The sequence below is a fragment of the Ambystoma mexicanum genome, chromosome 3p (assembly GCF_040938575.1).
Source record: "Ambystoma mexicanum isolate Mex_15411 chromosome 3p, UKY_AmexF1_1, whole genome shotgun sequence".
Lineage (NCBI taxonomy): Eukaryota > Metazoa > Chordata > Amphibia > Caudata > Ambystomatidae > Ambystoma > Ambystoma mexicanum.
The window spans coordinates 385,149,922-385,163,459 of record NC_090925.1 but is presented as its reverse complement, the minus strand read 5'-3'; the positions used below and the strand labels follow the sequence as shown (position 1 = coordinate 385,163,459).

The window sequence follows — 13,538 nt, the reverse complement described above, 5'->3', positions numbered from 1 at the left end:
GCAATCTGTCATTGGCTCGGGATGAGTGAGTTTTATTTTTTGGCGGGTGTTACAATATTAAAGCAAAAACTTTTTTTATATTTAGCTTATCCACTTCAATTTGTTCCATTTCACTCTGACAAATGATGCAGAGGGACTTGGGCATCAGATTCTTAAACGCACGCAGTGTGCATGGGAGGTTTTGTGCTGCTCCGAAGAGCATTCCCTTTCATATCTTTTTAAACTGTACTATATCTTATTCTTTTAAAAGAAAAGTGCTAACATTGCCCCTTAGGAACATGTGGCTGCAGGTATGGCAGCTTTTCTTTGCTGACGAGAATGTTTCAGGAGCAGGGATGTGTCCAGTAGAAAGTCCATCTAATCAGTCGCATGTAGCTTGCATTTGCAGCCTTTCCAGATCAGTGCCCTTGATTGAGATCTACCAAGGTCTTTATAGTATGTTTGCAAGGCAGGGAAATATGGACATTTATTTGTAATTGGACCAGCATTCTGAGAGAGAATCGACCCAAACTACACCCTGTTCCCTGGTAAGGAACAGATCCAAGGACAACACACTGAACAAAAGAGAGAGCCATGGGTTTGAAGTCTGAAGCCTCCCAAACCGCAACCGCTTCATCAACTGCTCTCTTGCCAATGCCGCCCTGCCCTAAGTCCAATACGGAGGGCATTTAGCGACTAAATCCAACTGCCGGGAAGATGAGTAATCATTCCATGTCTCGGGAATCGTCGTTTCTTCTGTGGCACTGCCTCCCACTGTCTACTAAAGTGCCACTCTCAGGGTGCCGAGTTCCTGCAAACTAAATGTTCACGCTACTGTCCTAACCGTCAACTGCGCTCGTCTTCTGCTGATCTACTTATCGTGCCCTCTTATCGTCGTGTGAGGACAGGAGGGCATTGCCTTTTCAATAGCTGGTGCCAGATTATGGAATGAATTACCCCCTCTGATAAACTTTGAAATCATTTGGCCTTTAGGAAAGCATTTAAGACATTCCCTTTTTAAGTCAATTCTGTATCTTTTAAGGGCTCCATGTGGTGGATGTATGCCTTTCTCTCCAGCGGCAAGATACCCTCGGCGATCGTGCACTTAAGAAATGACAGTAACATAACACTCTTCTCCAGCTTGGGCATGGTCCCTCTTCCTTGCTAATTTCTTTGTCCTTCCACAGTCCCAGAGTGTGCCTTTTTTCTCTTTTTCCCTTCACTGCAGTGCTTTTCTAGGTTTAGATCTTTTCTTCATAATGCTGCAAAGGGGACTGTCGAGCTGTTACCACCCACCACTTGGTCCACTTTTTTTTATGGATTTCTTTTTTGTTGATTGGGGGAGAAGGGTTAATTTTCATAGAGGGGTCAGAAATGAGAGGCGGATACAAGGTTGTGTTCTTCTCAAAATGAGACATTTTATTAAACAAAAGGGGTTTGGAGAAACACCTGTCTAGCCCTAATATACAGAGGAATTTCCCTGCCTCAAAACTAAAACTAAGGATTTTTCCAGGTCGAGTAGTTAGTGACTCAAAAGCTGTCCTTGTGTCCCAAACATTCTAAGCTAACCCTCACACTAGAAACAAAACAACAAAGGGTGCAAGGACATGTCTTTGACTGGGTTTTGGCAAAAAGCATTCACAATCAAATAAATATAAGGATACATCCAACAAAAATAACTTCCAGGGAAAGATCCTTGGACCCAGAGGTTGGTTCACTTCCTCTGAACCTTTAGGTAGGATGGCAAGTGTCTCTTTATCCAACAGTTCTTTTTGTGTCTTTTACAGTCTTCCTTTAACTTGGTCAAACAATAAATTCCACGACCGTCTCTATTTACATTGCTCAAGCAATAATTTCCATATCTGCTTTTCTTTAGGTCTTTTGCTAACTTTGTTGGTGATTGCGTAGTATACCCCCCTGCCAGGTATCGTCCCACAAGGTGCAAACTTCACACAATTTCAGGTGCCTGGCATTTCTGCTTGCCAGGACTACCTTTGTGAGCCTCTTAACTCCTGTGGTGTACTCCTCTGCCGGGTATCTTCCCACAATGTCCCAAACATTATACAACTTCAAGTGCTTGGTATTTCTGCTTGCCAGGACTTCTCCTGATCTGCATAGAATCATTCCTCCTCTTCCTCGTCTCAGTTCTTGTGGTTTTATGGGAATTAAGTCCATAGATGATATTGGGATTCTTGGATGATCAAAATTTTCACAAAAAGCCACATCAAAACCAAAAGATAGTATACATGAATTGTGAATGGATGAGTCATAGACGGGAGTTTGACTAGAGAAAAGGTTTTCTGACCTTTACTATAGGATGGAACTGTTAAAGGACAACAAGCCATTAAGGACTTGGGTATTAGAGGGTCTTCGTCACAGGAAAGGGGGAAATACTGCATCTCACCCAATGGAGTCGCCACCTCCCCCTGGTCATCGTCTCCTCCCTCATATAGCTGCCCCCAGGATCAGGATCAGGTAGCGGCTGCAGTCCCCTGGCCACATGGGAGGTCAACAGAGGGGAATCAGTGATGACTCCCAACAGATTCATCACACTACCCTAAAACCCAGAGTTTTCCTTTATCTGCTTCCATTTCTAAGACGCTGTCCCGCTGCCATTCCCTACCTTTTCTGCGGTGTATATATTCAAGAAAGAAATGCAGCCAGTAGTATGAAAGCATGATTGATGCAATACAGTTTACAGACCATATGTCAAACCGTATGAGAAAAGCCCAATGCTGTCAAGTGGAAAGCACAGTGGTTATAGGTAAACCAAGCACTCTGTTTTTTTAGAGTAGGACAAGGTTGTGCACAGCTTGTTACCGATGATTTCATGTTTGCCATGTTATCAAGATCGACGGATGAGCAGAAGTCCTCCTAGGTAGGGGTATAAAGAGCTGTCGGTGGCAGTTCAGCAACAAGGGTCCACAATATGTAGGCAGCGACCTTAGGTAGACTACTCAAGGACCCTGGACAACATCACCGGAGTGCAGAAAGATGAACCAGATGTTGGGGTACCGTTCAACTACTCATTAGCCTGAAAGTGAGCAAGCCTGATTTGCATATGGTCTTTCCAGTTCTGTAATGGCTTGACAGGCTGAAGAACGATGGTCGGGAGGGATGCCCTGAGCAATGCCAAAGGTTAGAATTCCAAACCTTCCAGCCATCACACCTTGTTCTGCACTACTCCATTAGCATACACGCTGCCTTTTTAGCTTAAGTAAACTGGAGTAAATGGGAGCATGGGGCGTGTTTGGCGTTTTGAATGTAGATGTCATAGATTCATACATTAATGGCTGAAAGAAGGTTATTCATGTGTTTGAAAATAAATTAATCTCATTAACCGACACACGTTTCATGCTGAGATTTCCAGCGATCAATGTTCTGAAAACAATGTATGTAATTCAAATTTAAAAATACTTGGGATATTGCAAAGGTAAAACAATCCGTATGTGCTTGATACTCATTTGTTAAACAATTACAATCGAAGGGCATTAGTGAAAAGCAAAATAAGTTAACACAATGCATAATACGTTTTATTTTCAAAACACTTTATAACATAGATAATTGAGTTTGTGTTTACCAATCAATCATTGAAAGCAGACACAGTAAAAAACAGAGATGTAAGTATATAAACAGTTCTCAAATTGAATCTGTGGTTCTCCTTCAAAGAATGCGAAAGAATGGTTTTACTGGGAAATATGGGGGGTTTTTTGTAAACATAGCAAGCCCCAATGTTTTATTGAAATCAAATTAGCTAATGCAAATGAGTTTCTGATGTATTAGACAATTATTTATTTTATTTATTGTACATTTATAATGCGCCTATACACAATGTGTTTTGAGGCGCGACAAGAGGGTGGGGATACAGGGACAAAACAAAAAACGATCCTACTGGGCCTTGTGACATTCGGATCATGCAAGTGCAGTAACGAGAAGTGCAGGGGAGAGGGTGGAGGGGCAGGGGAAGTGCAGGTCAGGGCGGAGGGGCCGAGAGAAAAGCGATTACCAGAGGAGGCCAGGTGGACAGAGCCAAGGAAAGCAGAGAGGGCTGGGGAAGAAAAGTCCACAAGCGAAGTGCGAGGTAGGGGGCTGGAAGGGCTACAAGGGTTCAGGCCCAGCCAGGCTATTGCATGGGGAAGGACCTGGAAGGGCAAGTGCAGGTTGAGGGAGGGTCAGGGGAGACCAAGTGCAGGGGTAGACTGGACTAGTGGGGGCCTGGAGCCCTGTAAGACTCTAAAGGAACCAGGTAGCCAGTCAAGGGCAGACAGGGACATTAGCATGGGGGAGGGAAGGAAGAAGAGAAAAGGAAGGTCTTGAGAAGCTTCGGGAACTTAAGGAGATCCGACACAAGTCTGAGAGGAGGAGGGAGGCCATTCCAGAGGGAAGCACCTGCGGTGGAGAGAGATCTACTCACCACAATCTGCTTGGAAACAGTTTTGGTCTGCATAGAGTTAGAGGTAGATGACCAAAGCATGGAGGTATTTAGGGAGAGCGAGTTGGATGTTGCAGGGTGCCAGGCCCTAGAAAGCCTTGTGGATTATGCAGAGGGTCTTGAATTTGATCCTCGCAGCAACCGGGAGCCAGTGGAGGGAATTTAGGGCTGGAGAGATGCAGTCCCCGGGATTGAGGCTCAGGATAAGTCTTCCTGTTGATTAGTTGAGGGGGTGAAGGGAGGAGTTGGGCAGATTAAGGAAGGAGTATATGCGGAAAGGTGAGGAAAGGGAGAATCCCTCTGCGGTGCAGCTGAAAGTGGGCTTTCTTGGCAAGGTCTGTGATGCGAGGAGAGAAGAGCGAAGATTCGAAGATGACACCAAGGTTTTTTGCCTCACAGGAGGGTGGCCAGAGTGTGTGAGGGAAAGAGGGAGCAGGGGTCCCAATGAGAAGGATCTTTGTCTTACTGGCATTAAGGCAAATATCATTAGCAGCGCATCATGCCTAATAGCAGACAGGCAGTCAGTAATGATAGAGGAAGAGGAGGCGGCAGAGGAGTGAAGCTTGAAGGAGAGCTGCGTGCCATCTGCATAACACTGGAAGTTGGGAGAGGAGGTGGAGATCAAATGGGCTAGAGGGGCCATATAAATGTTGAAAAGCCAGGGCGTGAGGATGGAGCGCTGAAGGACACCGCAGGTGGAGGGTGAGAGGGTGGAGAGAGAAGGGCCCAGTTGAACCTGAGGTCAGCCTAATGATACATTAGGGAGCAATAATAACAGCAAATACATTATTTCAATTGGGAATTGATTGATTTCCTGAAAGAAGGCAATTAGTGCTAATGACAATGAAATAGTGAATCTGAGCAGACAGTGGCCCCAGAATGGACAGAATTCTCCAGGTGCAGCTGTATTGGCATAAGAATGGGGCAATGGAGAACCAGATGGCGCAATGTCTGTTACCCCAGCATTGCATAGTCTGTATATGTGATGTTCTAGTGAGCTATTTAAACAGGGACCAACAATCTCCAATGCATGCAACAAATTAAAACTGAATCTTAGCAACCATTGCCTATGTGATTGTGCAGGGAATTTGATAATATATGGCATTGGTGAGCATAGGTTCGGGGAGGTTTCCAGATAATTCTTTGTATAATGTTAACCTACTTATTTCTATTCATTATGTCATCGCGTTCAGATAGTTTCTTCTGTGCTCATACTCTCTAGCCTAATAGAACTCTGTATATTAAGTGCATCTAGTTCTATATATTGCAGCCACGCTTGAATTCCATAAGCTTGATGCCTCCTTGTTTTAAGATTTTATTTAATGCACTATATAGGGGGTAATTCATGGATTATATGCGTCGAAAAAAAACGGGATTTGTGCGCCATTCTGCCTGCAAATTCCTGTTTAACAAATGGGGATTTGTGGGCAGAACGGCGCACACATCCTGTTTTTTTTTTTAAGCGCAAATAATCCATGAATTACCCCCATAATGTGTTTTTATCAGCTCTCAGTACCTAGTTGTATAGATTTAGTCTTATCCATGGAGCTTAGATTACCACACGCTTGCAACACAATTTGTCCTTTTGAAAGAAGGAAGTTATTTATTTTTTATTGTCATGGTAGGTTGCCAGTACAATTTGATGAGAGCACACTAGAATTATTTTCCCCGTAATAATCAATGTTTCATCTTTGTTTTGTGCCTAAAATAGGTGTGTGTGACAAGCATCATTTACCCAGTCATTGTCTTTCTGTGGCTTGTTTCCGCTTAGAATCATCACATGGTTTGCATAGGTCACAATATGGTGTTTGGTATGGAAACCAGTGCGCTTGACAGGGTGTTTTCCTGTCGTACTATCCATACTCTACGCCGTCATGTACCCATGATCGCCACTCATCGACGTCCTCTGATTGTTTTTAGTGCATGAGATTTTAGGTTTCATCTTTTTATATATCTTCTTTCTGTGGCATGTATCTGCTTAGAATCACATGCACCCACCCAGTCTTCTCTTTTGGGACCAAAGGCACATTGAGAATTACAGTATAGGCTATCAACGTACAGTATATATTGTAATTCTCAATGTGCCTTTGGTCCCAAAAGAGAAGACTGGGTGGGTGCATGTGATTCTAAGCAGATACATGCCACAGAAAGATTATTACTGGGTAAGTAATCTTTCTCTTCTGATGCTTTTGAATCTGTTTAGATTCATATGCTTTACATTGACTAGCAAGCAGTACCTGTTAAAGGTGATGAGAGCAAATGCTTTAATACTGCATATCCCACTTCTGAATCTGATCTTGCTTCAGTGTCTTCATAATAGTCCTGAAGAGACATGCGCACTGAGGTCCAAGTTTTTGCCATACAAATTGCCTGTAGCATACATTGGTAATGAAAGTGAGTGTTCTTTCTGTGCCACATGTAAAGTGAACTTTTGGTGTAAAGGGAAGAGTTTTGTTTGATAACCTTGCTGTATACACCTGACAATCCATCTAGCAATTGTTACGCGTTCGTGACTGGATCTCCCTTTCCTCCTGCTTCTATTGAGACAAAAACTGATTGGTTTTCCTAAGGTATTTTGTTTTCTTAATGTAATTAATGACGTCAAGTGCATGTAGTGCCCTCACCTCTATTCTGGAAGTTTCAAAAAAAGGTTGGTAGTTCGATAGACGAACATGAAACTTCAAAGTATACTTCGGTGAGAACTTTGGATGTGTTCTTAAAATCCCCTTTTGTTTGAATGCAAAATGTTCTGACAGAGATGAAGCCTGTAGCTCAATAATTTTCTTGCTGGTTGGGACAGCAACAAGAAAAGCCACTTTACATGCAAGCTCCTCAAGAGATGCTTTGTGTAATGGTTCAAAATGTGGGCCCATACATTTACCAAGCACCATGTTTAAATCTTGCCTTTGTTTTTACCCATTCCATGAATGCTTTGACAACTGGTATCTTCCACCAGGATATTTTGTCTGGTGAAGTTGTCTATGCTCATAAGGCTGCTAAATACACATTGAGCAAATTGTATAGTAGGCCTGAACCGAGCAGATAAGTAACAATGTTTGTTGGAGGGCAGTGAATGGGTATGAACTGCTTTTGTGTACATCATGTAACAAAAACACTCCCATTTATTGAAGTAGCAATGTCTTATTAGGTTTTCTTGCTTCTTTTAAGATTTCTTTACATCTTGTGGAAATATGTAAATGTCAGATTCTATGACCTCAGGAGCCAGGCAACTGAAATCCTCATTTGCAGGTTCTGGTGTGTTATCTGCTGTTGTGTCAGTAGGTTGTTTGAAATTGGAAAGCTTCATCGGCGGGCAAAGACCTGTTTAATAGGTTGGAGTACCTCAGTGGTCTTGCCCACACTGCTGTGATTTAGGATCATTGTCAAGTGTTCTTGGTGCAACTTGTGTACAGCAGTTGTCCCGTGGAAAAGCTTTTGCAAACATTCCTGACCAACTCATCCACTACTGCTGCCGCAAGTAAATCTTAAAAGAAGCAAGAATACTTAACACTAGACATTGCTACTTCAATAAATGGGAGCGTTTTGCTTCTTGCTCTACACATAAGCACAGCAGTGGTGCTGTGGAAACGTGCTTAAAAATATATCTGACCTACTCATCCATAGTGCATTGCGTAGGGACCTTGTTTCGTGGCTGGGGAAGCTTGGGCATTTTGTGTTTTTTGCTGTTGCGAATAGGTCGATAGTTGGATGATCCCACTGTGCAAATCTCCTTTAGTGCATTTGTGTTCATTTCCCACCCATCTTGTATTAGGATTCTACTTGTGCTGTCTGCTGGTCAATTGTGTTCCCAAGGAACATGTTGTGCTTGAATGTGTGTCTTTCTCTTTACACACCACTACCAAATATTTTGGGCGATGAGGGAAAGCACTATTGAATGTGTCCCGCCCTGTTTGTTGATCTAAAACTGTTTGTTGATCTAAAACATTGCTGCAGTGTTTGTGTTAATGAGAATTCCCTTCCCCATCAGGATGTTTTTGTAAAAAAAAAAACACATCACCATTTTGATTGCTAGTAGCTCAAACGCCTTTGTTTGGCTTGCTGTGCAATGCAATTTCCCTTGGCAGGCTGACAAATGCACCCACCATCCTGTCCAGAGATTAATCTGTCGTGATATTTAACTGTATTGACTGGTTGACACAATACCTCCTTTTCTTTTGTCCACCATTTGAGGGCTACCACCAATTCCTACGAGAATACCACTATATCATCCTACTTGCCTGTTCCTTGAGACTACTGTTCTGCTATCCACTGCATAAAAGGCACATGTTGAGCCATGCGTGTGGAACTATGAAGATGCATGACACATTAGTTTCCTGGCCGTTATCTGGTGACAGTCTCTGTAACAAAGAAGTTCCACTAGTAGTGCCTGTACTCATTCTTGGCAAAAGGGTAAGTTTTTCCATTTGTGTGTCTAGCACAGCTCCCAGAAACTGTTTGTTCCGAATTCAAATAATACAACTTCTTTCATTGATTGAAAGCCCCAAACTCTGTAGGAGATTTGTTTTCTGTGTATGCAGGAGGCACTGTTCTGCGCTCTCTCCTGTTATTTGCCAATCGTCCAGGTAAGGGTACACCGGTATTCCCTTGCGACGTAGGTCGGCTGGCACTACTGCAAGCACCTTGTTGAACACACAAGGGGCTGAGGCCATCCCACAAGGAAGCACTTTAAACTGAATGTCTTTTTCCTATTTTGAAGCAAAGGTATTTGCAATGACCTTTGAATATTGAATATATATATAGATATGAGAGTATGCATCCTTTGTATCCAATGTTATATATACTCCTCTGTTCAGTAAAGGAATTGTCTCCTGGATTGTTGTCAGCCTGAATTTGTGGTTGGCCATATTTGCTTGTAGGTCTCGGGTCTAGATCTGGCCTCTTTGCTTTCTTTTTTGGGTTCTAGAAAGTATAGTAAATCCTCCTGTTTACCTGTTCTGGAGGCACTTCCTTGATGGCCCCCTTTTGTAATGGCATCTTTATTTCCTCTTGTAAAAGTAGATGGTCTGGTAGTATCCTTAACTTGTGTGTGTTTTATGTAGACATTCAATGCAGTAACCCCTTTGATTGCAAGGTCCCAGTTTACAAGTCCTGCAGAGGTTGAACCCCACTAACCCTTACACATTTCTTATCTGCAGCCTACTACTCTCGTTACAACTGCAGACTTGACACTTCCGGGAGGTGTGGGGGGAAGTGGACAAAATAACAAACTTCAGAACTCATCTCACTAGTTCTTCGCCTCGCAGTATTCTTTACCTCAGCCTTAGAGCTACAATCAAATGAAGAACATGCACATATTTAGTGACACCCCTTAATCTTCATATTGTATTTGTTATCACTGACATCATTCACACTTTCTCTTTATCTGGTTGCCTCCTCAAACAGCTAGAAGGCTTTGTAAAAATAACTGTATATTTAATGTAATGACTCCCAGAGCTTTCTTTCCTTTTCCTGTTTTTCTTATGAAGTCCATTCTAACCTTGCCGCCATTCTACTTGCCATACAGTCTTGGATAGTATCTCACTTTCTTCACCTCAATCCCTCAAAAGCTGAGGTGATTTTATTTCCTGCTTCCACTATTCCTTTCTCCCTTTCTCCGCTCTTTTCCTACCCTTTTCTTCTAGTACTCCCCCTTCTATAGCCTGTAATCTAGGCGTTCTCTTCGACTCCTCGTTCCTTTACTTCCCAAATATCTTCTAGTTCATGTCAGCATTTGCTGTAAAGCATATGCAAGGCCTGTCCATTTAATTTCTCACCATTCCTACTACTAAACTATCTTCATTCGTCTTTTCCCCCATTTATTCTATTGCTCTTCCATCCTCTTTGGCCTGCCCGCTTACAAACCTGCTCCCCTCCACTCAGTATATATCTATATTTGCGTTATTTTGTCTCTTTCCCCTCATGAATCTATTTGCCCCCTACATTGGCTTTCCGTTGAATCCCGTTCATAGTTTCATTTTCTTTGTATCATTTTTAAATGCCTGACCCAACTCTCCCCCTTACCTTGCTTCTCTTGTTTCTTTCTATTCCACTGCTAATTCTTAGGTGTCAATTTCTTCCATCAGTTCCCTGTCCTCCATGCGTGTCCTTGGTTTTCAATCTTTTTCTGTTTTCTCCAAACATTTGTAATACTTTCCCACTTTCAATTTTGCTCCATCACCTCCCTATCTCTGTTCAAATCCCACCTCAATGCCCTTCTTCTATCTTCCTGATCTGCCTTTCCACCCTGTTTGTACATGTTCTGTTATTGAAGCACTTTGAAGGGTCAGAAATGCGAGGTGGACACAAAGGGTTGTAATATTCTGAACATTAGCCATTTTGTTAACAGAAAGGGGTTTGGATAAAGGCCTAACTTTCCCTATCCTAATGTGAATGTCCCTTCCATTGAAACTAAAACTAAAGCAGGCTGACCTTGTATCCAAACTAAATCTGACCCTCACACTAACATAGACAAGCAAAAGGTGCAGGTAAATGTTTCAAAATCCAACTCAACAGAAAATGGCAACAACTCAAACATACAACCTCAACCAAAACATCCTTGCATCCAGGGGTTGGTTCCCTTCCCCTGGATTATTTCAGGAAAACTGTTCAGAATGTTCTTTTTCATGACCAGTCTCTCTTACCTAATACTCTCCTCAGGATGGCAAAACAAATGTTCCTTCCATAATACTGGTTGAAAATATAGCAAAGAGGAAGTCATTCTTTCAGAGTGGCAAAACCAAAATATATTTTCTGCAACACTGGCTAGACTATGTCAAATGAGTCTTTCCTACTTTTCAGGATGGCTAAACAAATGCCTTCTGCCATAATCCTAAGTGGAGAAAAGACAAGTCTTTTCAAAGTCTCTGACAAAATGTTCAATTGAAAATAAGAACTTAATATGAACAAGTCTCTCCAGAACAAACCAGTTCAAGTGAGTTTCCTGGTTCTCTCCTGCAGGAAACCTCTCAACTGAAAACTCCCGATATCCTGGTTTACTCTCCTGCCAGGAATCTTTTTCTAAAAAGGTTTCAGTACCTGATGCTCTTGTCGGGCCTCTCTGCAACATTCACTTTCTCCTTGGGTATCACACAATTGTAGTTCTTCAATAGCACAACTTTGTTGACTTTCTGCAACATTCACCTACTACTTCTGTATCATACAATTGTACTTTTTCAATAGCACAAATAGTTGTTACTTGTGCCAATATCTCCCATACTGACATCCCATATATGAAGGTTTGTTCAAGATCTGTCAATCTTTCTTTCACTCTCTGGACTCATTGCAATACTTGTTCCAAGTTTCCCCCAACTGCCATCTCATGTCACCAGACGTATCCAACTTTTGTCTCTTAATTTCTCTTACAATCTCTCTTGGCAATGCTTGTTCCGGGTTTTCCCCCCAACTGACATCTCATGTCAGGAGAATTGTACCATGTTCACCTTCTCTTTTCAGTTCTATTTGGTCGGTATTAAAAAATGCTTTAAAAAAACCTTTTAGCAAGTTTGCACGTCCCAGGGCCCACTACACTTCTAGCCTGACTCACCGGTTCTTGCGTGGGGCCAGCTTCCCCTTCTCGGAAGAGTTTCGTTTGGTTCCCGTGTTGGCTTAAAGTCCTTAGCTGCTCTGCAGGGCTGTCTCTGCCTTGGCCCCGCTGAACACTGTTCATTTCAGCGTTACTGGAGATTCTCCTCCCCGGTCCCGAATGCTGCCAATCAGCTACTGGTAGACGTCTCCTCTTCTCCCCGCGGCTCTTCTCCATGGGATTACTGCTGCCACCAGTCTTGCTTCCTGCTCTGCAGCTTTTCTCCTTGCTCCTTCCTCTTGCTGCAGGTGGTCCGTGGGTTTAAATATCCTGTGCAGCTGATTAGGTTTGTGACAACTAGACTGCACATTACTCTTAGCGTCACATTTCTTCCACATGGACTCCTTGTTCCTATTCCTCATTGCAGAACCTGGAGCTTTCTGGGATTTGGGGTCCCTGAAGTTTCAACTGATTTTAAGTCAAATTGTTGAAAAGTTGTATTTAAAATACAATCCCCATCAACATGAGATGCTTCACGTGTTCTAGGTTCACCATATACACATGAAGATTGAATAAGGGTTTGTTTAACCCTTTAAGGCCGTGGGTTTTTTCCCCCCATTGCCAAGGACTTTTTTTGGTGATTTCGGTATGTCGCCATTCAAGCCTTGTAGCTTTTTTTGTTACATGAGACATCTCAGCCAAATTTGCCCCCTTTTTTCCCACATGTAGGTGATCGTAACGCCACCCAGGAATCCTAGGTTGCTCTAGGGGAGTGAGAGAAAATCACCAAAAAGGGCGAAAATGTGTTTTTTCAAAAAATGCCAATAAAATGATGTACAAAGAAGCCTGTGGTTTTTTCCTTGTAAGAGCTAGGAACAAATGGTTTGCTGTGCTGAATTCCCCAATTTCCTGGCTTCCAAGAACAGGTTGAGAGGAAACGAAAAGAAATTATTTTGATGTGGTTATCAACCGTTTTGTGAAAGGTAGGCGATTTTGGCCATTTTTGCCAATGGGACATGCATGGACGGAATGTAAGAAAAGGGTAGGAAAGCTGAATTGGAGGACAGAAAGGCATACATTTCTGAAAAGTAGACAAAATTCCAAGTTTAGGAAGGGGTGATTTGCGCAGGTCGGTCAACAACTAGGTAGGGGAAAATGCCATAGTTTGGTGAATGACCGAAAAAAGTTATGTGGTGGACATGGTTGGCTCAGTACAGCAATGGCTTCTATGAATTTCGAGAAAAACAATGCTCCGCTACATTCCCCCCGACTCTTGCAGTTAGGAAAGCACACATTTTTTGTAGTCTCTCACAAAACAAGCAATATCACAAGCCAAACACTGAGCCATGGTACACAGGAGTTGTATGTTTACGGCCTGAACAGACGTGCTTGGCATGTGTAAATCAGGAAAACCAATGTGGTTAGGAACGGCATGCATACATTTTTTGAAAGCACACAGGCAGACCTTTTCAAGGGTAGGTGACTTGTGCAGGTTACAAAAGTCTATGGTGCCTAAAGCAGCGAGTAAATGTTGGGCAAATTTGGGAAATGGAAGGGTTGTGTGACAAAGGACACAAGTAAATGAATCGAAACGTTACGAAAACC

General features: G+C 42.6%; 1 protein-coding gene across 1 annotated transcript in view; it reads left to right on the top strand.

Annotated features, from left to right (window-relative positions):
* NELFCD (negative elongation factor complex member C/D) overlaps positions 1–13,538 on the top strand; it is a 591,264-nt gene that overhangs the window by 394,130 nt on the left and 183,596 nt on the right. The gene's annotated exons all lie outside the window — the stretch shown is intronic.